Source organism: Neolamprologus brichardi, chromosome 3, assembly GCF_056152115.1.
Source record: "Neolamprologus brichardi isolate AB-2024 chromosome 3, ASM5615211v1, whole genome shotgun sequence".
NCBI lineage: Eukaryota > Metazoa > Chordata > Actinopteri > Cichliformes > Cichlidae > Neolamprologus > Neolamprologus brichardi.
The window spans coordinates 57,892,529-57,918,730 of NC_142106.1; the positions used below are offsets into that span (position 1 = coordinate 57,892,529).

Consider the following 26,202-nt stretch of genomic DNA (forward strand, 5'->3'; position numbering starts at 1 on the left):
CATTTTTCCTTCACACAATAAAGATGTTTTTGAGCTAAAGTCCTGCCTGCTTCACACAATTTATGACAATTTATTTGTTTATTATTATTACCTTTCTTCTGTCTCAACATCAACTTCACCTGTTGACATACCTGATAACTGATATCTATTTATCTGTTAATGTTTCCAGTAATATAACAATTTTGTTTGGTCTAAAGACGTCACCCTGTATAACAGAAGCAACAACCTCTGTGTCATAGACTGGTGGTCATAATGACTCCCTGTTGAAGTAGATCCAACATTTACTGACTAAATTACTCACTGGAGTACAGTCACATGAGAAAACTAGGACACTCTATAAAAGCGTGTATATTTTAAAATATATTTGGGCATATAGATATTTAATATCAATTTAAATCATATTGAGGGATCCAAATAACATAACTAAACAATTAAAAAATAAGAAAAGCCTTTTTAAAACTTTATGTGAAACGTAATTTAAAAAGAATGCAATTTCTTGTGAGGAATACATGAGGACATCCCCACATGTTATCCCACTTAAGCTGGTTAAACTCACACACAGGTGTATCACGTCAGGTGCTCGTGATCAGTACATTGTTACCCAGCATTTTAAAGGAGCCCTATTTAAACCTCAGATTGAGTCTGTTGTGCTCCTGACTGTTGAAGTGAGCGCCATAGTGAGCTCTAAAGAGCTGTGTGATGCCCTCAGAAAGACGATTGTGGCCCCTTATGAGTCTGGTAAAGGATTCAAAAACATCTCAAAAGACTTTGACATCAGCCCTTCCACCATCCAGAAAATTGTTTAAGTAGAGGACATTCCAAACAACTGCCACCATGCCCAGGTCTGGCCGTCCAAGCGTATTCACCCCCATAGCAGACTGCAAAATGCTCAAAGAAGTCATCAAAAATCCTAAAATGTCATCACAGGAACTACAGCAGGCTCTCTACTGTCGATGTGAAAGTGCACAACTCTACTATCAGACAGACACTACACAAGTTTGACTTTCACAGGAGGTGTGGAAGGAGAAACCCGTTGCTCTCTGAGAGAAACATCAAGGCCAGACTGAAGTCAGACCGAACGTAAACAAAGACCACGACTTCTAGAATAAAGTTCTTTGGAGAGATGAGTCTATTACTGAGTTATTTGGACACCAGAGCAGTCAAGATGTTTGGCGTAAACCTACTCTACTGTCGATGTGTCGAAAGTGCACAAATCTACTATCAGACAGAGACTACACAAGTTTGACACTGCAACATGACAATGAACCAAAGCATACCAGCAAATCCACCAAGGACTGGCTAAAAACTAAGCACAGAGTCCTGATGAACAAGGCATCTGTGATGGCCAAAACCCAAAACATATCCACAGACACCACAGGTGTTATACTTTATATTATGGTTTAATCAGGTTTTGTTTGCTTCTTTAAGTTTAGATTTTGGTTTTTATTTATTATGTATTCGAGGTCTGTGTCAGAGACTGGACTGATTTAGATTCATGCAGATATTAAAAACTGAACTCTGTGAAAGCTGTGACTGACAGACACATCCAACATCTAAATAAATGTCTATCAAGGTTGTCTATCAATGTCTATGAGGCAAGTTCTTCATTTTTATTGTTTTTTTTAGCCAAACTAAAAAACACTAACAGGACATTTCCTATAAAATGTTGTTTAATTTTCAAAAATAATTTCATTTATTATTATCAATAATTTAGCTTTAATTTTTGTGTTTAGTTTTTATTTCTGTTTTAACTTTTTGAGCTCTAGTTTTAGTTGTGAGTTCAGTTTTAGTGAACTACAATAACGTTTGTGTGTTTTGTTACACTTCTTCCTGTTGGAGCGGAGCCAACAGTTTGTGGCGCAGTATTTTTAAGACCGCCATGTTGAATCTGTATCTAACACACATCTATACCAAATATTAATTTAAGTAAATATATCTAAATATTAAGTCATCTCCCGCTGTCCCTGTGAATATAAACATCCAGAACTCAGAGGGTCTCCAGCCGAGCTCAGGACACATTCAGTGTGTTTGGTCTGACTCCCAGACTCTGATAACACACTAACAAAAAATGGCGGACACACTCGGCCTCGTTAGAAAACATTAAACACTGACTTTACCAGAGAGACCGGAAATACAAACACACACAGTTTGACATTATGTCCACATCAAAGCAGACACACACTGGGACAACACACAGGAAGATGATGGACGAGGTGGGAGGCGGAGCTAGTCTCCAGCTTCACCAATCACAATCCATCAGGACTGTTCATCAAATGAAACGCTCGCGTCGTAACGAGACGTCGACACGACCAAACGCCATCACAGACACGTCTCTGCTCGCTGTCAGAAGACGAGGACGATGGAACAGGAAGGATTGAACTCTTCTGTGACATCAACGCCAGCAGAGGCTGAAACACATCCTGACCTTGAACATCACAGATCCCCACGGGCACACTCCCATCTCACACATCACATCCTGTAAGAGGAGGAGAGCGCCGGGGTCGTGCTCAGGAGATATGAAGTTCAGTTAGAGCAAAGAGCATAAAGCAGCATGTAAACAAAGTGCACAGGGTTCATTCATGTTTGCAGGGCGCCCATCACTGCGCCGCCACAGCTGGAAGTGTGTGCGAGTGTTCAGTCACCCTGCAGGGATCTGTGATTACTCTCAGAGAAAACCAATCATGATACGGACACTTTTCTTTCTCCCTGCTGGAGGTTGGCTGGACTTCTTTACTGTCCAACAGCTGAGCTGGACAGAAACAATCCCAGGTTTCCCTGACTGAAGGTCACCATGCTCACCTCAGCGTGGGAGGAGTTTCAGGCCTTCAGACAGACGGCTGCAGGTCAGTGCTGCACCGACGTTGTTGGGTCCTGAGTCATGGGGACAGCAAACGACTTGTCAAAGCATCTGCAGGAGAAGAAAGCTGAACTTTATTAAGCAGCAAAAGGACATCAAAGCACTAGATGTGAGTAAAGAGCTGCTCCTCGGCCCCATCATCGTGTGCTCGCTGCAGCTTCTACATCAGGTTCTAGTGGACAACCATGAACCTGAACTCAACACCTGAAACTGTCCAGCAGCTCTTTGTGTCTCCACGTCTCTGCTGGATGGACTCACCCACTGAAGCCAGGACTCAGTGTGGAGCTGGGTGTGGAAAACGTCCTGTATCACCATCACATGACACAGAGGGTCCACAGAGGGTGTCACGGGTAAGCTCACGGTCACTGGGAGGCTGAGTGTGGAGTCAGTGTTGCTGTGGTTTGTGTGTGTGGAGATGAAACACACCAGTGTGTCCTGTCACATCTGTTTGACCTCTGTCACAGTGAGCTGACCTCTGCTCCTCCTGCGTCTCTCACTGGACTAACTTTGTTAGCTGCACAACGATCGTGTCCACAAAATGTTTCCTTACAAGGTGAACGACGTTTCATTTAAACTGAATCTTGGATTTTATTGTGAAAAACCTCCTTCAAACATGTCCGAGCGTTACAGAGTCTGTGGATTTTCCCACAGACGTTGCTCCTGTGCTTCCACAGCTGTCACACAGACACATTACCGACTTCATGTCCAACGAAAGCTGCCAGATTTGTACTTTTCCACATCCTTAAATGTGTTTTCAAATTAAAAGCAGCACTTCCTGTTTCCATGGAGGAAATGTAAACCACGTGGAAGCTTTAAACATTAATGTGTTTTCAAATTAAAAGCAGCACTTCCTGTTTCCATGGAGGAAATGTAAACCACGTGGGAGCTTTAAACATTAATGTGTTTTCAAATTAAAAGCAGCACTTCCTGTTTCCATGGAGGAAATGTAAACCACGTGGGAGCTTTAAACATTAATGTGTTTTCAAATTAAAAGCAGCACTTCCTGTTTCCATGGAGGAAATGTAAACCACGTGGGAGCTTTAAACATTAATGTGTTTTCAAATTAAAAGCAGCACTTCCTGTTTCCATGGAGGAAATGTAAACCACGTGGGAGCTTTAAACATTAATGTGTTTTCAAATTAAAAGCAGCACTTCCTGTTTCCATGGAGGAAATGTAAACCACGTGGAAGCTTTAAACATTAATGTGTTTTCAAATTAAAAGCAGCACTTTCTGTTTCCATGGAGGAAATGTAAACCACGTGGAAGCTTTAAACATTAATGTGTTTTCAAATTAAAAGCAGCACTTCCTGTTTCCATGGAGGAAATGTAAACCACGTGGGAGCTTTAAACATTAATGTGTTTTCAAATTAAAAGCAGCACTTCCTGTTTCCATGGAGGAAATGTAAACCACGTGGGAGCTTTAAACATTAATGTGTTTTCAAATTAAAAGCAGCACTTCCTGTTTCCATGGAGGAAATGTAAACCACGTGGAAGCTTTAAACATTAATGTGTTTTCAAATTAAAAGCAGCACTTCCTGTTTCCATGGAGGAAATGTAAACCACGTGGAAGCTTTAAACATTAATGTGTTTTCAAATTAAAAGCAGCACTTCCTGTTTCCATGGAGGAAATGTAAACCACGTGGGAGCTTTAAACATTAATGTGTTTTCAAATTAAAAGCAGCACTTCCTGTTTCCATGGAGGAAATGTAAACCACGTGGAAGCTTTAAACATTAATGTGTTTTCAAATTAAAAGCAGCACTTCCTGTTTCCATGGAGGAAATGTAAACCACGTGGAAGCTTTAAACATTAATGTGTTTTCAAATTAAAAGCAGCACTTCCTGTTTCCATGGAGGAAATGTAAACCACGTGGAAGCTTTAAACATTAATGTGTTTTCAAATTAAAAGCAGCACTTCCTGTTTCCATGGAGGAAATGTAAACCACGTGGGAGCTTTAAACATTAATGTGTTTTCAAATTAAAAGCAGCACTTCCTGTTTCCATGGAGGAAATGTAAACCACGTGGGAGCTTTAAACATTAATGTGTTTTCAAATTAAAAGCAGCACTTCCTGTTTCCATGGAGGAAATGTAAACCAACTTTGTTAACTGTTAACTGTAAGCGCTGTTACACTTTTTGATAGCTGGAAACTTTAACTGTCATCAGAAAACATCAAATATTCTGGATCCTCTCTGCCGCGTCTCCTCTTTCCTCTGTGACTTCCGTGGATTTTAGCTCAAAAATGTTTTTAAATGGTTTGTCAGCAAACTGACCTCTGACCTCTACAGTACTGACCTGTACAAAGAGCTGTCAGTCTCAGCTCTTCTCTCCCAGCACTGGTGGAGCAGGTGTAGTCGCTGCTGACAGCCATTGTTGGTTTTCTAAGAGACAGGCGGAGGTCTGAAGTGTTGAGAGCATCAGCTCTCATCGATGTGCGCCGCTGTAACGCTGCTTTTGTCCTCTGAGATCACCAGGTATGAAATCCGAGTACTGACAGGGCAGCAGGACAGATCTTTCCCCCTCATTCACTTCCATCAGCACAGCCAAGGCATGCTGGGAAACTGAGGACACACCAACAGATGTAGAAATGACCTGCATGCTGTGGGTTTGTCTCCTCACAGGTGACCAATTAGCTGCAGAAACCCAAGCCAGGTGTCTGAATACTGACACATGGACTCTTCTTTATAATAACTACACAATAGTGAGCATTAGTATGTAGTTTATTAATGGAACCAAACTGTTCCTGTTATAGCTGACTTTCAGGACCTCCAAGTCTGCACTTATGTTTATTATCAGTTGGAGCCCCTCCTCATTCTTCTTCTTCTTCTTTGGTGCAACCCTGTAAATTTTGGGGTACCCCTTTGGCCCCTCCCCTTTGCTACAATTCCCCTGTGGGAGAGGTCGGTGTCATTTCTTTCCCAACACTGTACAACACACATATAATGTATATTTAGCCACCCTGATGTTTCTGATTGTGTTTTTAGGTCAATTATTGTCATCATTGTGTCTTTGCTAGATGCTGTGAATGTGTAGTACGTGTGTGCCACAAATGTGTTACAGGCACAGTCTATGCTAGCATGAATAGATCTTGCTAGCTTGGAAGTTGTGGTGGGTGGAGCTAACCCTCGTCCCTCCTGTTTGCATTTGGTTGTAGGAGCTGGAGCGAGCAAGTTAATGACTTGGAGCTCTTTGTTTCTTTGACCTTTCATTGTCAGACACAACGTAGGAACACGCCGGTTACATTAAGACAGATTTAAAAGATCTGGATCAATAAGTTCAGAACATCATCAGTGACAGCAGTTTTATATGTCTAAAGTATGACACACAGACAGACCAGTTATTTAGGAGCTGTTATGGTTGTAAATTATAGGTTTATTACTCAGAAAATGATTAATGAAGTATTTAGATAATAATGATGTTTCAGATGATTAACATACAGGATAATTCTGGTTCTATAAATGTTATGAAGTTTGATTTCTCTGAGGTTTCATAAATACTCATCTCTGACTGTAATTTCTGGTAACTGAGACACTTACTAGTCGTTATTGTTAGTTAGTGCTTTTGTCTGATCTCAACGAAGGTGACGATTATTCAGACTTTCAGGAGGTTTTAGATGAAACTGAAAGGCCCACAGAACCAAACACGTCTCAGCTGTGATCACAGCAGAAACAGAAAAACACAAAGTGATCAAACACATACCAAAGCCTACACTGCCATCTAGTGACAGAAACTAGTACTGCTAGACAACCAGGCTGCTTTAAAGCAGGTGATATTTAGGTTGAAAAATAAAAAATAAGTTGATAATAAACATTTGACAAAATCTTTTGGCAGCTAACATCTGGAAGTGAGCTGTTCTTTGGTGGTAATTAACAGTTTATTCTTGTTGGTAATTATGTAATGAAGGGTAGCAGTAAAAGTCACACACACACAGAAATGTTCCTCCATGGCTGACAACAACAACTACAGACACGTCTGTGACTGCGATGAACACCTGAGTGTAAGACGAGGACTGAATATGATACAGTAACAGTCAAATATGAATGTGTGTAACAGCATGATTATGTATTATACATATATCAGAAATATGTGACATTTTACAGCATGTCAAATCTATCTGAACATGAAACCAGTGTTAAAACCATTTCAGTCTCAGTCAGTGTTACTGAAACATTCATCTCCAACAGCATCACTGACAGACAGTTGGAGCAGCTACAGTCAAATCATTGATCAGTGTTTTTAGAACATTAGCTGCTGTTGCTGCACTAGTGCTGCTGCTCTCTTTCTCTTATTGTAGGTCTTTAGCTAACAACATCAAGTGTCTTCATGTGACTGTTGTCTAATGTTCAAATGGAGATAACACCACCTGCACCACCCTGTTCCACAGCACAGCCCTCTCATGTAGGCTTGGCTGCAGCACATATTAGCAGCTGCAGTGACATCAGCTTTCTGTGCAGCACTAGACAGGAGATCCCGCTCCATAGTGTCATCACATCTACAGACGGTTACATGTTCTCACCTGGTAATAAGAAGCTCCAAGATTAACAGACTGAAGGAAATACAAATGAAAGTTACAGTAAACTGAAATCTTGGAAACACAACATGAAACAGCGTGGGAAATATGTTCATGTTGCATAAAACATGTGTTGCATTACAGATATTTATATATTTAAGGTGGGATGGGCTCATCCACCCACTCTCACACCATCATATCACCATCCTGGGTTAGTGTCTTGGTCTCAGCTCACAACATCAGCACAGTCAATGAAGTTGTGCATTGTCTCTTAAAAATTCCCAGGGATTCTCCCCTGGAGTAGCTTCACTCCAGGCCCTGTCGTAAGAAAAAACATTAGCCAGTGGTGTGTCCTGCTGTAAATCATGTGATTAGATCCCACGATTAACCCTCTGCTGTGGAAAAAGTGATGTAGATGTTAGCACAGCGCATCTGTATGACCACTTTCTCACAGTGACCTCTGCACTGTAAACAATACAAGGTCATGAACAACACACCCCTGGTAAATTCACAAAGACACAGAAAGTGGTGATTAAAAGGTTAAGTCAGCACGGCCCAAAAGCTCATGCAACCTGCTGCTGTCACCTTTCTGCTCCTGTAAAAAGAAACATACATACATCCACCCTTTTGTCAGGTCAAGGTGGAGGTGCAATCTTGCATACTGGTGTCAAATTAGTCAAAACTTTTGTCAGTCCAGTCAGTCCCCATTTTTTATTTGCTGACAGTAGAACCTCTCGTGACGCAATAAGTTTCTACTGCCAGCAATGACGTCATTTCAAAAAGGAAAAATAATTTAGACTGGATTACCTCGCTGAATCCTTTTGACAGGGACTTGTTTTCTGATTGTCCCAAATAAGTGGCTTTCTCCTGAGCCCATTTTAATTTTGGAGAAGCTCACTTGCGATTGTTCGACATGTTGTGTAGCGCTTTCGATTCCGATCTTGCCGGCCTGCTTGAAAAAGAGAAAATTGCCAAAAAAAACATCTCAGTGGTCAATAGACTTTAGTCAACACATTATTGAAAGGTGTTACACATGAAATAAAAACAGTGTTTCATCTTTATTCCTCTGAAGCAGCTGCATTATAACCAATCTGCTCCTTTGTGGCCATTTAAAACAGCCTTAAATAACTGTTGTTATATTTGTTGCAGTTTCTGCTCCTCTTGGACAGACGACTCTTGAAAAGACATTTTTGAATTTCAACTTTTAACTGGATAAATATCGGATATATAAACGTCTGCAACAAACTGATTCCAGCTTCTACCTCATGATAGGAATGTTTTTGTGGCTCAAGATGACCTGATATCTTTCATGATGGAGACATTTGACACATGTTTCACATATTATAGACCAACAAGTTATTCATAGCAGTTTAAATACGGGGAGTCACTTTTGGGCCCAGCAGATAAAACAGAGCCAATATTTCCTTCTTTATTTAAGTGACGTGTGTCACAGATGTGACCTAGTAAAGTGTAGCTGAACATTAGTAACGTTATTAACACTCTCAGCTCGTCCTTGATCCAGACCTGAAGATCCTCTTCTTTCATTCAGCAGCAGCTTCAGGTCTCTGATGGTCCAGGGCTTGTTGTTGGGAAACAGCCCTGCTGGGATGATGGTGTCCTCACAGAAACAGTCAGTGATGCTGTTGATCTCCATCACAGAGCACGTCCCAGTCTGCAGTCTCAGTCCTGCAGGGCCTCGCTGGCTTCCTGACTCCACCCAGTCAACAACAGGAAGTGTTTGAAGTGCAGGAACAAACTGAGGCTGTGGTCAAACAGGAGTTTTTATCTCCTCGCTCTGACTCTCACTGCGGCCCCGTTGCTGTGTCAACATGTGTTTGTGCTCAACAATGATGGAAAGTGTTATAAATGACTTGTTGGCCTCTGATCTGTCACAAACAGCTGAAACGTGTCTCTCATGAGTCACATGAAGGTTTTTGACAGAAAGGACAAAAAGTAGCTGCAGTCAGTTTGTGTCATTTTTATATTTATTTATATTTATTTATAGTTACCGTGGTGACAGCTTGGATGTGTTTCAGTCCTGCCTGGTTATCACTGCAGGAATCTTTACTTTCACATTTATTACAGGTAATAACTCTGATTTTTCTGTGTATTATGAACTAAATGTATCCTGATACACACAGAGATGGATGAGCAGAGGTCACATGATGAAAGAAAAAACATGGAGTCTTTGATTTATTTAGATATTTATTGATGAATGCAAACAAACCCTGACACTGAACCATCGTCCAGCTTTCACAGAACAAACCTGATCACATGACCTGCTGACCCAAACAGTGAAAAGCTCCATGGCAACAACAACAAACAGCCTCACATATGTTAACAGAGGCTGTTAGAAGCACAGAGTCTTTACAGTCTTTCTCCTGTTTGTACACAGATCTCTGCACATCTTCATCACAGTTACTCACAGACGTGCAGAGTGTGTGGATATCAAAGCTAAGTTTCCACCATGTTTGTAGTCTGTACTGGGACTCATGGAGCATCTCTCTATGAGCACTCAGTGCTTTAAACAGTGAGTCCCAGTTTAACCAGCAGCCTTCACACCACACATCACACAGACATGGAAACTTCAAACCCTCAGACTGAAGACACCATCAGAAATAAATAGATTGTGATGAAGATGAAGAACTGGAACAGTTTGCTGTGGTTTCTTCTGTTCCTGTCAGAAATAAGAGTCTGGCAGCACTTTGCTCTCCTTCCACATGTTTAAGGAGGAAGTGAAGAAGAGCGAGTGAGTCGTCTTCCTCTGTGGGCCCAACATCAGGCAGCAGCCACGTATTTTTAAAAACCCAGCACACTGCTTCAGAAACACTGAGTCCAGGTGACCAGAGTCATGTGATCAGTGAGGTCTTCACTCAGGACGTCACAGCTTCAGGACCTGATTCAGAGGTTTATAAGGACGTGGATCATTGGTGCTGATGTTGTGTGAGAGCTGGTGAACCATGGGGAACATAAATAACAACCAGGCCATCAGCAATTCTACCCCCAGCTCTAAAACCTACATAATACACTATACATATAGTTATATAGGTTATAGTATGTTATATATAAACGTAGCTGAAGCAGTTTAATTTGTAGCTTCACGCTGCACTTCATATGTTTGTCCACCAGATGGCAGCACAGAGGCCTGTGTTGGAAAGCTTTGAGTAATGAAGCGTTTTCAATCCAAGCTTCAGAAAGCTTCATGTGGTCATCAAGGAAGCAACCAGGAAATATCTGCTGTGTGTAAAAACAGCAACACAAGAATCCAGAATGAAGACAAGAAACTCAAAGCTCACACACAAAACAGGTGGAGCTAATTTTGTGACGTGTTTCTGTAAAAACACCACAGAAGTGAATCATCAAAGTTTCCATGTGAGCTGATGATGCTGCTGCAGAGTTTCTGTGAACCTCCTGTGACCCCGCCTCCTCATACAGAGACATCTTATTGCTCTTCAAACTGCATCACGTGGACACATGTGATTGTGTATTGTAGTATTGATCCCAATGCTGGTATTAGTACTGGATCAATAACACTGGATGGATGCGTTCAGCATGGAGCCCCTGAGCTGTGTTACAGACAAACATGAAAACTGACAGGTCTGTGTCATTCACAGTCTGTAACACTTCTAAACAACAGAGGCTGACCCAAGTGCCTCAGAGCCAGGCACGCTCACATCACAGCTCTCTAAATAAGCCAGTTTCAAAATAAGAGCTGAAAGCTGTGTTTGCTTTTGTTAGCTTATTATTGTGGAGACTAACATTCAGTGATCATGTGTTCAGACTCATAATGATTACTCTCAGAAATCCTGATCTTTGTATTTACTGTGTGTTGGATCAATAACTGAGATTCATCGTATCACACAGCTGTGCTGCTGCTGCTGGTGATGTCAGCACATCTGGAACAATACGAGGTATCTGCTACCAGACTGAGCAGGACGTGAGACCTGTGGACTGTTTAAAGCTGTCCCTCCACAGCTCACTCAGACCTGATCCACACCTCAGTGATATTCTCTGACTTCCTCAGTAGAGACAGAAACCATTCAGATCTGGGACGATCAGCTGACTGATGATGTCACACAGACTGTGTTTTTCAGGAACAGTGATTCTGATGTGAGCCTGCTAGCTGACAGCAGACCTGATGAAACCACATGTTCACATCTGTGAGGACAGACTGGACTCTTTGACTGCACCTTGGTTCTCCTCAGAGGTCTGTACAGGAGCGTGTCCACCCCCACTGAAGATCTCAGTCACTGTGAAACATAGAAAGCTGCTTGTGTAGCCTCTGCCTCACATGTAGATACAGCTACAGGTTTCTCTGTCAGTCAGACTGAAACAGTGTCCTGATGCTGCATCATTCAGCTCTGTGCCCCAGTCAGCATCACTGTGAGCTACCAGTGTCAGTGTTTCTGCCCTTTTCCTGTAACACTACACTCAGCACAGGCTCAGCTGCTATCCAGTGTTGGATTTTGGCTTCAGCTGCTGTGATAGATCCTCTAACATAGATCAGCTCTGCTACATGTTGTTAGATAAGTGCAGCTGCCTGTCATGTCCTGATGTTTCTCTGGCTCAGCAGCTTCTCCATCAGAGGTTCACATGGAGCTGATCCAGTATCTCCAGTAACTGTGTTCTGTGCCTCACTGGTTCATCCTTCTGTCTGTGTGACGTCAGTCAGATGTTTAAGTTAAACTCTGTAATCTTCACTGTGTCACAGAGTTCAGTGAGTCCCGTTATTCACAGTATCAATCAGATCATCAGAGAACAGCTGATCAGCAATCAGTGGTGCCAACAGCACCTCCTGTGGTGAGAGGATGCAATAATGCAATGTAGCATTTTTACACTCAACACTTCCAGTCATGGAAACTGTCTGTTGGATCTGTTTGACGTTGCTTTCTTGTGTTGCTTTCTTGGTTAGAGTTCCTCACAAATGTCCAGATTATTCTTCTAATGAGGCGTCGACCATGTTTTCAGTTCTTTGGAAGAAAACATCGCCCTTTGCCATCCTTCCTTTTCTTTGACTTCTTCAAATGCAGCTGAACTCCAGCTGGTATTTTATTGGACTTTGCAGCTGTTTCTGGTCATCAGTTCATTCCTGCAAACCTCTGAACCTGAACAACAATGATGCTGCATTGCTGGCTGATCCCAAAAGGTTGATTCTGTTCATCTGGACGTTTTCAGAAACGTTTGCTCACTGATCAGGTGACTTCTTCAGTCTCAGCTGACTGCAGCTTTACAACCTTACAAACAGCACATTTGCACAATGACTGAAACCAGCAGCAGCAGCACCTGATATATATGATACTAATATAATACATATACATATATAATCCATACTAATGATGAAGGAACTGAGCTCACAGTCCATTGTTCATTCAGTGAACTACTCAGTTTATTTTGGGCCTCAGAAATGCTCACTCTGTTTGTACATCACTGTCAGCAATAGACTCATTCTGCTGTGTGGACAGGAACACATGTGACATCACTTCCTGTTTGTTTGTGACTGAAGAGGAAGAAGTTTACAAGGAATCATTTAGAAGAGTTTCAAACATCAACTGATTGAATCCATGAATCTGAAAACGTGTTTGTGAGTGAAAGAGACAGACATGTACAGACTGAACTATCTGTTCAACAGTCAGAGTGTTTCTGTAACAGGAGACACTCTTTACACCCCACTCAGCACAGGGACACTGAGGCACCAGGAGACCAGAACCTAAATCCAGGATAAAGAGTTTGAGTGAATGTGGTGTTGAAGGTGTGGAGGTGGATCAGAGTGTCAGAGGAGACTCTGTAGAAGGACAGAGTGGCAGCAGGACAGTCCACATACACTGCTGCTCTGTTAGAGACAGAGGAGGAGGAGGAGGAGGAGGAGGAGATGGATGTTTGTCGCTTATTGTGCCAGACAAACTGAGGAGCAACATCAGAGCACTCCAGACTCCAGGACTGATAATTGTTTCCAAACAAACAGTCACCACTGCCTCCTTTCCTTCTGATGCTTCTGTCACTCACTGATATACAAACTCTTCCTCTCCACTCGACCTCCCAGTAACAGCGACCAGTCAGACCATTTCTACACAGCAGCTGAGCCCAAACATCAAATCTGTCTGGATGATCAGGATATGACTGAACCTCCTCCACACGTGTCACCTTCCTGTTGTTGTCAGACAGTTGGAGCTTTGTGTTCACTGTGTTTGTGTCGATTGTGAGTTGACAGGAATCTGATGGAGAGAACAAACACAATCCAGCTGCAGTTATTGATCCATCATCTGTTCATTGATTGACACTTTGATGATGACTCCTGACATGATGAAGATGGTTGAATGTGTGCTGCTTTGTTTTCATGAATCCCATTAAAAACACACTTACACTTCCTCAGACCTGGTGTCAACCATCGGACTCCAGCAGGCTCCACCCTGAAAGGAGGAGGGGGGTCAGAGCAGCACAGTCAGCATGCACACATGGACATTACATGGCTCTCATACACACACTGTTACACACTGAGCTCAAAGCTCGGCTCCACTGTTTTATTCAAAGAAATCTACATTTATTTATCAGCACATTTAAAAACAGCTTGAGCCAAAGTGCTGCACAGAGTAGAGAGAAAATAGGAAACATACACAGTAATTACTATAAAGACTCGTCAGAATTGAAAGCTACAGAGTACAAATGTGTTTCCAACCGGGTTTTAAAAATGTCGAGTGTTGGTGACGACCTGATGTGAAGGGCGACTGTTCCAGAGTTTGGCTGCAGCGATCGATAAAGCTCACCTCTGTTTTTACGTCTAGTTCTGGTCAGAAGCTACTTATCTGCAGACCTGAGGGCTCGACTTGGATTATTTTGTTAAAGAGAGATAAGATGGAGCCAATCCATTCAGAGATTTAAAGACAAACAACCAGATCTGGAAGTGGATTCTACCACGTACTGGTAACCAGTGGAAAAAGTTGGAAAAAGCTGGTGATGGGTCGTCTAGCACAGACCCACCGCTGGAACCAGACAATTCATGAGGGAGAGAACTGTGACAGCGCCGTTCCTTCACTTGACCTCAGTCGCTCTCGTCTGCTCCCTCGTAACACTGCTCTTTATTGAGGTTACATGAATATGCAGAAGTTCATTAACATATGACGTCTTACACAGGTATGAACAAAGAGTACCAGTCTGTGCATAGTGTAGGTATGTGTGTGTGTGTGTGTGTGTGTGTGTGTGTGTTCCAGATGTGACCCTGTGACCCCAAAGCTGGTGCTAAGAGTCCAGTGGTCCCCCTAACAAAGGGCTCTTACACTTAACCAGACACAGAGTAGGTGTCCTCCTACACCAGGGGTCGCAAACTCACGGCCCGCGGGCCAATTGCGGCCCGCAGGATGATAGTTTTTGGCCCCCACCTTAATATGAAAATTTAATGTTTGTTTGATAATGTCTGACACTTTACAGTGTTGTGTGCGGAGCTGAATTAACCCACCAATCAGGGTGGGATATGGATCTCAGGGGACACCAGCCGGGCTTGATGCAAGCAGGGAAACATTTCTCAATGAGTAAAAGTTACAGCAGCGTTGCCCTGGAGTGTTTCTTTCTTTTCTGTGCCTGGCTGGCTTCCTCCTTTCTATTGGGCAAACGCGGACATTCGCCCCAGCGCGCTGCGTTCACAACACTTCAAAAAAAGTTTTTTTTTTTTTAAGTTGCTGCCCAGCGGGACATTATACGTATATAGATTTATACACACGTCAGTGGGAGTTTTAGTTATTTTTTCACAGAGAGATATCTCATATTAACTCTCAAAGTGATGCGTAGGCGGCGGGATAAAAGAAAAGTAATCAACTCAATGCAGCCCAATTTAGTCTGTAGTCACATAGCGACACCTGTTCATCGCCAATAACAGTCCCCGGTAACCCGCACTAATTATATGGTCGCACCGTAATTTGTGCGTCGATGTTTTTTATTTGCATCACTCCGTTTGCATTGCAGCATACATGAACATTACATATATTTCAATATAATGTAAAAGCAGTCAAAACAACCAACATCAGAAACAGGTGATGTTATTTGTTATATGTCACGGTGTCATTTCCGCTTCTTTCTCCTGTAACAACAGCCCGGCGCCGTGAGCAGTCGCCTTTTTTGCGCTCGCTATCCCTGTACTTTCTACCATCTACAAACGCCACGGTGTTCGTGTCGTCATGAGAGACATGAACATCGAGCGTAAAAACAAAGGAGACTGCTACCGGCTTTTTATCTGCCGATCGCCGTGCTACGGTAGCAAGAAAAAGAAGCAGAAATGACGTTCTATACGCGTTGAGACGTTCCCCGTCCATCGGCTAAACGCTTGATTGAAACTTCAATGCGACAGTGACACCAAGTAGAATTATAAATGTTACATAGCCCCAAACATGTCTTTTTCAAAGCCTGCGGTGAAGAGAAAGGTTGGTGATGAGCACCGACAATTTCAGGAAAAGTGGGAAATGCAATATTTCTTTGTTGAGCACAGGGGCACCCCGACCTGTCTTATTTGCACAGAGAAAGTTGCGGTGCACAAGGAATACAGTTTGAAAAATCATTACACAACTAGACATGCTGAGGTGGATGCAAAATACCAGGGAGATGAGAGAGCGAACCGGGTTGCCAGTCTTAAAACAGATCTACTGAGGCAGCAAGATTTCTTCAAGAAAGCAACCAAAGAGAATAATGCAGCAGTCGAAGCCACGTGGTTAGTGAGATGATTGCTAAAGCAGGGAAGCCATTCACAGAAGGTGAATTTGTCTAAAAGTGCATATTGCAGGCTGCAAATATAGTCTGTCCGGGAAAGAAAGGTCAGTTTAGCAACATCAGCCTTTCTGCCAACACCGCAGCAGATCGCATTTCTGACCTGTCAATTGACATTTATGACCAACTGTGTGAGAAAGCCAAATGTTTCAGTGTATACTCAGTCGCTCTTGATGAGACCACAGACATCACCGACACTGCCCAGCTCGCAATGTATGTCCGTGGTGTTGATGACAGTTTTGAAGTGATGGAGGAGCTGCTCACAGTAATTCAAATGCATGGCCAGACCACCGCTCAGCAGATATTTACAAGCTGTGTGATGCCATTGAGAATGTTGGTTTGCCATGGAAGAGGTTTGTTGGAATAACAACAGATGGAGCGCCATCAATGACAGGGAGGAAAAATGGACTGGTGGAACTTGTTCAAAAAAAACTGGAAGAGGAAGGCGTGGAGGAGGCCATTGCTCTGCACTGCATTATCCATCAGCAGGTCCTTTGCAGCAAATGCCTGAAGTTTGACAATGTGATGTCTATTGTTGTGAAATGCATCAACCAAATCAGATCCAGGGGCTTAAAGCACCGAAGGTTCTGTGCTTTTTTAGAGGAAATGGAGTCAGAATATGGGGATGTGCTCGACTTCACTGAGGTACGTTGGCTCAGCAGGGGAAATGTATTAAAGAGATTTTTTGAGTTGAGAGCAGAAGTGAAGCCTTCATGGAGAAGGATGGAGTTAGTGTTCCTGCGCTAACTGATCCCAAAGGGCTCATGGACTTAGCTTTTCTTGTTGATATAACACATGAGCTTAATGTACTGAACAAGACGTTACAAGGCCAGGGGCAACTTGTCAGTGCTGCCTATGACAACGTGAGAGCATTCTCCACAAAACTTGCGCTCTGGAAAGCTCAGCTGTCTCAGACAAACCTTTGCCATTTCCCAGCATGCAAGGCACTCGTGGATGCAGGCACACCATTCAGTGCTGACAAGTATGTTGATGTCATTTTGAGGCTACAGGAGGAATTTGATCACAGATTTGCTGACTTCAAGACACACAGAGCCACCTTTCAAATTTTTGCAGAGCCCTTCTCCCTTGTTGTGCAAGATGCCCCTTCTGTGCTTCAAATGGAGCTCATTAAGCTCCAGTGCAACTCTGAACTCAAAGCAAAGTTCAGGGAGGTGAGTGGAAAAGCAGACAAGCTTGGACAATTTTTGAGAGAATTGAGCCCTTGTTTCCCTCGGCTTTCCTGAATGTTCAAGCGGACCACGTGCCTTTTTGGTAGCACATACTTGTGCGAAAAGCTCTTCTCCACTTTGAACTTCAATAAGTCCAAGTACAGGTCCAGACTTACGGATGATCATCTTCAAGACATACTGAGGGTCGCAACTGCTTCCTCCCTCAGGCCAAATCTGGCTCGGCTATGCGAGAGGAAACGCTGCCAGGTCTCTAGCAGCAAGGAGTACGCAAGAGACGCCATATTCAGAAGAACAGTTCATTTTCTACAGTGTTCCATTCATGTTCAGAAGAATGTTATAGAACTGTTAATACAGACATTTCAATCTAAATACTGCAGATATAGAAGACTGAAAAAAACACATAAGTTCACTGACTAAAAATATCTTATTATTATTTCATTTATGTATTACAGATTGATTTATTTTCTTATTAATTCTTCATTTGTTTATTTATTTTTCATATTTTGTGTTCAAAAAAATAAAAATAAAGAGATTTGAGAAGATTGGAATTTTTTGACCATGCCTTTCTTCTGGAAAACCTAATGCGGCCCAGCCTCACCCAGACTTTGCCTGCAGCGGCCTCCAGCTAAATTGAGTTTGAGACCCCTGTCCTAAACCAAAAATCAGTAAGAGAGGGTACGACCTCTCTCACGGCCCCAAGTGGTGTGTGCATGCCAGAGCACTCTGGAAGGCACACAAAGTCTTTACAGACTACTAAGGATCAAACCTCTATCATTATGCAATCGATTATACAACTCTAAGCATATATGAGTAAATATTTCTAAGCATAAATGACAATCAACAATATAACAGTACCTTACAGTTGGTTTTAATAAAAGAATTAATTTGTTTCTCAAATGAGAAAGAGCTATCGAGGAACACTCCTAAATCTTTAGTTCTTAACTTTTCCAGTGGGCCAAGGTCAACACTATCTGCTAATGCTAAATAGGCTGCCGTTATTAACTAATGCTAATTTGATGTGAATTATCATTATGCACTAATGCTAAAACTTACTTTTTAACAATGTGAGTAGCTAATGCTAACACTATTTCCCTTAACTTTATAACAATGTGAACGGCTAATGCTAACACTCTTTTACCTAGCATTACAACATCTGAGCTGCTAATGCTAAGTAGGCTGCCATTAGCACCTACGTCTAATTTAAGGCAAATACGCATTAGAACCTAATGCTCATATCATTTTCCTTTGCTTTATAACAATGTGAGCAGCTACTTCTAAATAGCATTAGCTAATAACAGCAGTCTAATTTAATGCAAGTTAGCCTCATTTGCAGTATAATGATGTGAGGAGTTAATGCTAAGTATGCTGCCATTAGCGGCTAATTCTAATTAGGGGTGAATAATTATTACCAGCTAATGCTAATATCGTTTTCTCTTCCCTTTTAACAATGTGAGCAGCTAGTGCTAGGTAGGCTGATGCTAGCAGCTAATGCTAAAGCTAAAGCTAATTTGATGTGAATTAGCATTACATTAGTGAGGAGTTAATGCTAAATAGACTGCCATTAGCAGGTAATGCTAATTTTAGGTGAATACGAATTGGCAGCCAATGCTAATACCACATTTTCTTGCTTTATAACAATGTGACCAGCTAATGCTAAGTAGGTTGCCGTTATAAGCTAATACTAATTTGAGGTGAATTAGCATTATCCGCTTATGCTAACAATGTTTTTTCTTACTTTTTAACAATACGAGTAGCTAATGTGAACACTTTTTTTATTCAATTTTAACTTTTCCCCTACGATGTGAAGAGCTAATGATAAATAGGACGCCATTAGTGGCTAATTCTAATTTTAGATGGAAAAGCATTAAAAGCTAATGCTAATACCATATTTTCTTGATTTAAATCAATATCAGTAGCTAATGCTAGGTACGTAGCCATAATTAGCAAATGCTAATTTAGGTGAATTAGCATTATCCACTAATGCTAACAATGTTTTTGCCAACTCTTTTCCCGTGCATTATGACAATATAAGCAGCTAATGCTAAGAAGCCTGCCATTATTAGGTAATGCTAATTATTATGTCTGTTAGCATTATCCGCTGCTGCTAGCAATGTTTTATCTTACCTTTTTACAATATCAGCAGCTAATGCTAACATTACTTTCATTTCAGTTAAGCCTTTTTAGCATTAATTAACTTCATTTAGCATTAAGAAGTTTATGCTAAATAGGCTACCATTAGTGGCTAATGCTAATTTTAGGTGAATAAGCATTGGCAACTAATACTAATACCATATTCTCTTGATTTCTAACAATGTGAGCAGCTAATGCTTAGTAGGTTGCCGTTATTAGCTAATGCTAATTTATCTGCTAATGCTAACAATGTTTTTTCTTACATTTTAATAATGTGATTTGATTAGTGAGGAGGTAATGGCAAGTAGATTGCCATTAGTCGCTAATGCTAATTTTAGGTAAATAGAAATTGGCAGCTGTTGTGAAATCTGTTTATGTTGTCCTAGTAAGGCTACTATGGGGGCAGCCACTAGAGGTTGCTAGTATACTGGTGTGTATATGTGTTTTCCAGAAATTGATGTAGCCACGTACACTGCTGATACCATTCAATAAAAAGCGGTGCGTGTTTGAGAACCCTGCGTCTTATTGCCTCCGAATATGACATGGTGTCAGAATTGAGGACTTCACGCCGAGTTACACGAAGAAATGGCTAAATTTGGACCTCCGGAGCTGTTCAACTTTACACAGCCGGCAGAGTGGCCGATATTGCGGCAGAGATTCTCCCGTTTTCGAGTGGCGTCCAAGCTAGGGATGGAGAGCGGCGAAGTGCAGGTGAACTCGCTTCTTTACTCCATGGGGAGAGATGCCGAACCAATATATGGCTCATTTGTGTTTCCTGCTGCTACGGAGGCCAGGCCAAGTCCGCAGTTTGAGTATGATCTGGTTATACAAAAGTTCGATGAGAACTTTGTCCCAAAGAGAAACGTTATCCACGACCGCGCCTGTTTTCACAAACGGAGCCAGAGGGCCAGAGAGACAGTCGAGGCTTTCGTGCGGAGCCTGTACGAGCTCGCGCAGCACTGCGAGTTCGGCGGCAGTAAAGACGAGCAGATCCGGGATCGTATCGTCATTGGATTAATTGACAAAGATGTTTCACAAAAACTCCAGCTCGAGGCGGACTTAACTCTGGATAGAGCCATTCAACTAGCACGCCAGAGTGAACAAGTCAAACAGCAAAGTGCAGACCGAGTGGAAAGCACGGTGAATGAGGTGAAACAGAGGCATTATAACAGCACGAGAAGGAGTTACTACCAACCTCATCAGGTACGTGAGCAACAACATGGTGAGAGTAAACCAAAATGCCAAAGATGCAACAGGGTGCATGACAAAAGAGAAAACTGCCCAGCCCGCAATAAAAGATGCAGAAAGTGCCATAAGTTTGGACACTTTGAAGTTGTATGCAAAACCAAAATGCTAAAATAGGTCAGGGCTGAGGCTGTAGGGGACTCAGATGAGGATGCATTCTTCATAGGGGAGCTTTTCCTGGGAGCAGTAACTGAGCCAAAAACAACAGTCATCGAGGAGTCAGGCTCAGATGCCGACTGGGACATTGAGCTACTGGTAAATGGCAGTCCAGTTGATTTCAAAATTGATACAGGCGCAGACACCACTGTTATGACAGAAACGACCCTTAATAAGCTACAGCAGAGACCCAAACTTATCCAGTGTAAGCCAACTGTGTACAGCCCTGGTGGAAAAGTCAAGTGCATGGGTAAATTCCTTGCTACTACAGTGTACAAAGGCCAAAAGTACCAGTACTGGATTACAGTTATAAAAGGGCAATATGCAAGTAACCTACTGGGGACGACAGTGGCAAAGTGCATGGGACTAGTCGCTAGAGTTAACAAAATCAGTAGTGACTTAACAGAGGATGTGTTCAGAGAAATTGGCCTGCTGAACTGTGAACCTGTAAAAATTGAGCTGACCGAAGATGCAGTGCCATACAGTGTAACTACCCCACGCCGGGTGTCTTTTCCTGTCCTCCCAAAAGTGGAAAAGGAAATAAAGCGCATTCTCAAACTTGGCATCATTGAGGAAGTCACCGAGCCAACAGACTGGTGTGCACCAATGGTGCCTGCTCCAAAGCGCAACAAGGATGAGGTCAGGGTGTGTGTGGACTTAAAACGTCTGAATAAGGGAGTAAAGCATGAACGGTACATCTTGCCCACATTGGATGACAAAACTCCCAAGTTAGCAGGTGCTAAAGTTTTCTCCACTTTGGATGCCTCCAGTGGGTTCTGGCAAATACCTCTGGATCCCAGCTGCCAAAAACTAACCACGTTCGTAACTCCCATGGGCAGGTTTTGCTTCAGACGCCTGCCATTTGGCATAACTTCAGCATCCGAGATCTTCCAGCGGCTCATGAGCACCTTGCTCAAGGGCCTAGAGGGGACTGTCGTCATGATGGACGACATATTGGTTTTCGGGGCTAACAAAGAAGAGCATGACCAACGCTTAGATGCAGTATTACAGACAATCAAAGCATCAGGACTTAAGCTCAACAGGTCCAAGTGCCACTTTGGAAAGAATGAACTACAGTTCTTCGGTCACATCATCAGTGCGGATGGTGTGAAACCTGATGATGGCAAGGTGGAGGCTATTGCCAGGATGCCCAGCCCCACCAATGTAGAATAACTCAGGCAGGTACTCGGATTAATAAACTATGTTGGAAAATTCCTGCCAGGCCTGTCCACGGTGCTGCACCCCCTCTCCAACCTACTCAAAAAAGAGACTGTATGGGTGTGTGGCGAGCCTAAGGAGCAAGCATTCAATAAAGCAAAAGCAATGCTCGTGGCTGCACCAGCACTTTGTTATTATGATGCAGGCCGATCAACAGTTGTCAGTGCGGACGCCAGCAGCTATGGCCTGGGTGCTGCGCTGTTACAGGACAATGACGGGGAGTTACGGTCTGTTGCTTTTTGTTCTCGCACGCTCACACACGCAGAGAAAAGATATTCGCAGATCGAAAAAGAGTGTTTAGCATCCGTCTGGGCCTGCGAACGTTTTACCCGCTACATCCAAGGCATGGGTCATGTACGTCTAAAAACTGACCATAAGCCCTTGGTGTCTTTGATCAACTCATATGACCTTGATAAAACGCCACTGAGATGTCAGAGACTGCTGATGCGAGTGATGCGATTCAATGTCACTGCTGAGCATGTTCCCGGTAAACAGTTAGTGGTGGCGGACGCACTCTCCAGACATCCACTGCACGGATGATACCCGTCCGAGACAGACAGCCAGGTCAAGGCATATGTGAGCAACGTAGTGACAAGCAAACCTATCAAGTCACATAAGTTGGAGGAAATTTGTAGAGCTACACAGAGGGACCCAGAGCTTCAAAAAGAAATCATCCTCATCAGACAAGGGTGGCCTCGGAGAATGGCAAAGATCTCACCACTGCAAGGCTTTTATGCAGCCAGAAGCCACCTTTCAGAATCAGATGGTCTAGTGCTTTACCACGATCGCATCGTAATTCCCACAGCACTCAGATCCAGTGTCCTTGACCAATTACATGAAGGCCACCAAGGACTAACTAAATGCAGAGAGCGCGCAAGATCAACAGTGTGGTGGCCCAACATTGGACTTCAAATAACACATAAGGTGAGGTCATGCAACTTTTGCAGAGAGCACAAGCCTACACAGCGACGGGAACCTCTCGTGACTACTTCTCTGCCCAATGGCCCCTGGCAAAAGGTTGCAGCTGATCTTTGCGAGCTTGAGGGTAAGAACTTTCTTGTCGTTGTTGACTATTTTTCAAGAGACGTTGAGATTGCTTCCCTCACTACAACAACCAGCAGACAGGTCATTAACAAGTTTAAACACATGTTTGTTAGATGGGGCATCCCGTTAGATCTGGTCAGTGATAATGGGACGCAGTTCACATCATCAGAGTTCCAAGACTTCAAACTGAGTTATAGCTTCACCCACACTACGTCAAGCCCTCATTACCCCCAATCAAATGGAGCTGCTGAAAGAGCTGTCCAAACGGCCAAGTACATTCTCAAGCAGCCTGACCCCTGCTTAGCCTTAATGAGTTACCACTCTACACCAATTGCAGCAACCGGTGCAAGCCCAGCTCAACTTATGACAGGACGTCAAATCCTCACCACCATTCCAGTACTCGAAAAGACATTGCTGCCCAGTCCAGTCAATAGGGACACGGTGTGCCAAAGAGATGCTGCAGCTAAGGACTCTTACAGATTCTTCTACAACCGCAGACATTCAGCTCCTCCACTTCCTGAGCTTCTCCCAGGCCAGGATGTTGTAGTGAAGCTTGACGGGGAAAAGGGGTGGACGATTCCAGCCAAGGTCATCAGTAAGTCTAAGGAGCCGAGATCCTACTTGGTGGAGAAGGCGAATGGGAACGTGAATGGGAACGTGACTTGCCGCAACAGACGACAACTTTAGCCTGTCCCAGGCACCGCTGATCCTGAGGAGCAGCAGCAGAGCACTGTTCCAGCTACACCGACTACTCCAACTAAAGGGGCGGCTGCTTCCCAAGAACCACCAGTAAGGCAGACATTGCCAATGCCTGTCCCGGGGTCTCCTCTCCATCCTACCACACCTGTGAGAGTGACTTCCAGGGGGGGGGGGATTTAAGTACCTCTCAGATTCAGAGACTGAGGACTATCTCCTTTCTATGTTCTAAGGGCAGAATAATCCCTTATCAGGACAGAGGGTAGTCTACCCCCGTGATGTCCTGCGTTCTGACAACACTGTTTTGTGTTTAAAGTACTTTTGTTAAATGGAGAGATGTTGTGAAATCTGTTTATGTTGTCCTAGTAAGGCTACTATGGGGACAGCCACTAGAGGTCGCTAGTATACTAGTGTGTATATGTGTTTTCCAGAAATTGATGTAGCCACGTACACTGCTGTTACAATTCAATAAAAAGCGGTTCGTGTTTGAGAACCCTGCGTCTTATTGCCTCCGAACATGACAGCAGCTAATGCTAATACCATATTTTCTTGCCTTATAACAATGTGACCAGCTAATGCTAAGCAGGTGCAGTTATTAGCTAATAGTAATTTTAGGTGAATTAGCATTATCCGCTTATGCTAACAATGTTTTTTCTTACTTTTTAACAATACGCCATTAGTGGCTAATTCAAATTTTAGATGAAAAAACTAACTCTAATTAGGGGTGAATAATTATTAGCAGCTAATGCTAATACCATTTTCTCTTGTGTTATAATGATGTGACGTTAATGCTAAATAGGCTGCCATAAGTGACTCTTTTCCGTTGCATTATAACGATGTGAAGGGTTTATGCTAAGTAGGCTCCCATTAGCAGCTAAAGCTAATTTGAGGTGAATAAGCATTAGCAGCTAACGCTAATACCCTTTTCTCTTGTGTTATAATGATGTGATACGTTAATATTGTTCTCAAACAACAGAATGAGAATGAAATATTGATTCTAACAGGGCTCATAAACAGCATTAGCTTATCAGAGTTTCCATCATGGTCACACAAATCCTTAGTAGAGCAAATTGGCCTACTTAGCAATAGCTGCTCAAGTTGTAGAAAGCAAGGGATAACAGTATTAGCATTAGCTGCTAAATGTGCACTTGAGAACAAGTCTATTGTGAATTCAGCCGTCAATGTAGAGTTTGTCATTATTTAAGCTTCCATTTCCGAATGTTAGCTGCTCCTGTCTGCCTCTTTATCACACACAAACACTGAAATGATTCACAGCCTTGTTTCATCCTTTTGTCAGTGTCACTGACTGTCACTGTGACTGTGGACATACAGCAAGGGAAACATACACATGGCTGACTTTTTATTAGGTACACAGTGACCACTATCTCAGGTACACCTGTGACCTAATAAAGTGTATCTAAAGTTAAAAAAAAATTTGTCTCTGTCCAAATATTTATGGACCTGACTGTAGGTCTACTTTTAATGAAACTCTCAACATGACTTATCAGTTATAATTAATGTTCCTGCAAACAGACACTTTGGAGACCCCTACATAAATATCCATGTACTATCCAGCTAGACTAGCATGTCTGTCCCTGAAAATATTCCTGCATGTGTGATTGTTCATGTCTCATCTGCAGCAAACAAAAAGGAAGTGAGTGAAGGACACAGGAAATGTTTCCAGCTCTTTCTCCTCTATCAGAAATTCTCTCCAAACCTGAGAGTGTCCAGTCTCCAGCCTGGATCTTTCAGTCCAGCCGGCAGCAACTTCATTCCTGAGTCACCTGGATGATTGTAGCTCAGGTCCAGCTCTCTCAGATGGGAGGGGTTGGAGCTCAGAGCTGAGGCCAGAGAAGTACAGCCATCCTCTGTGATTAGACAGCCTGACAGACTGCAGACACACAAAACAACAATCCGTCTGTTATCCATCTCTATGGCAGCATAACTAAGGGATGGTTCAGGGTCACCTGATCCAGCTCCAACTATAAGCTTTATCAAAAAGGAAAGTTTGAAGCTGATCTTCAAAGTAGAGAGGGTGTCTGTCTCCTGAACTCAAACTGGGAGCTGCTTCAACACCCAGTCCAACATAGCCAGGCTTTCTTAGCTGCTTTGACAAAACCTCAAATCCCAGTCAGAGATGATGAGTATCATCACAGCGATGATCATTTCTCTGTTAACCCAGGCTTTCTGCTTCAGGATCTGTGCACGCTCACAGAACAAGGAGACCTTTAAACATCATTTCACTAAATGGATAGACTGAGCTCGGCGTACAGATGAACTAGTGCCAGAGATCATAAAGAACGTCAAACAGTCAAATTCAACACTTTTAATGTAAATATGAGATTAATGCTGCAGACAATCATGAACCTGCTGAATTCATGAACATCAAGAATGCAGCAAGTTGTAAAATAA

At 42.8% G+C, this 26,202-nt stretch overlaps 1 protein-coding gene across 1 annotated transcript in view; it reads right to left on the minus strand.

Annotated features, from left to right (window-relative positions):
* Window positions 1-26,202, minus strand: part of LOC102787331 (uncharacterized) — a 526,954-nt gene that overhangs the window by 91,784 nt on the left and 408,968 nt on the right. The window lies entirely within an intron of this gene.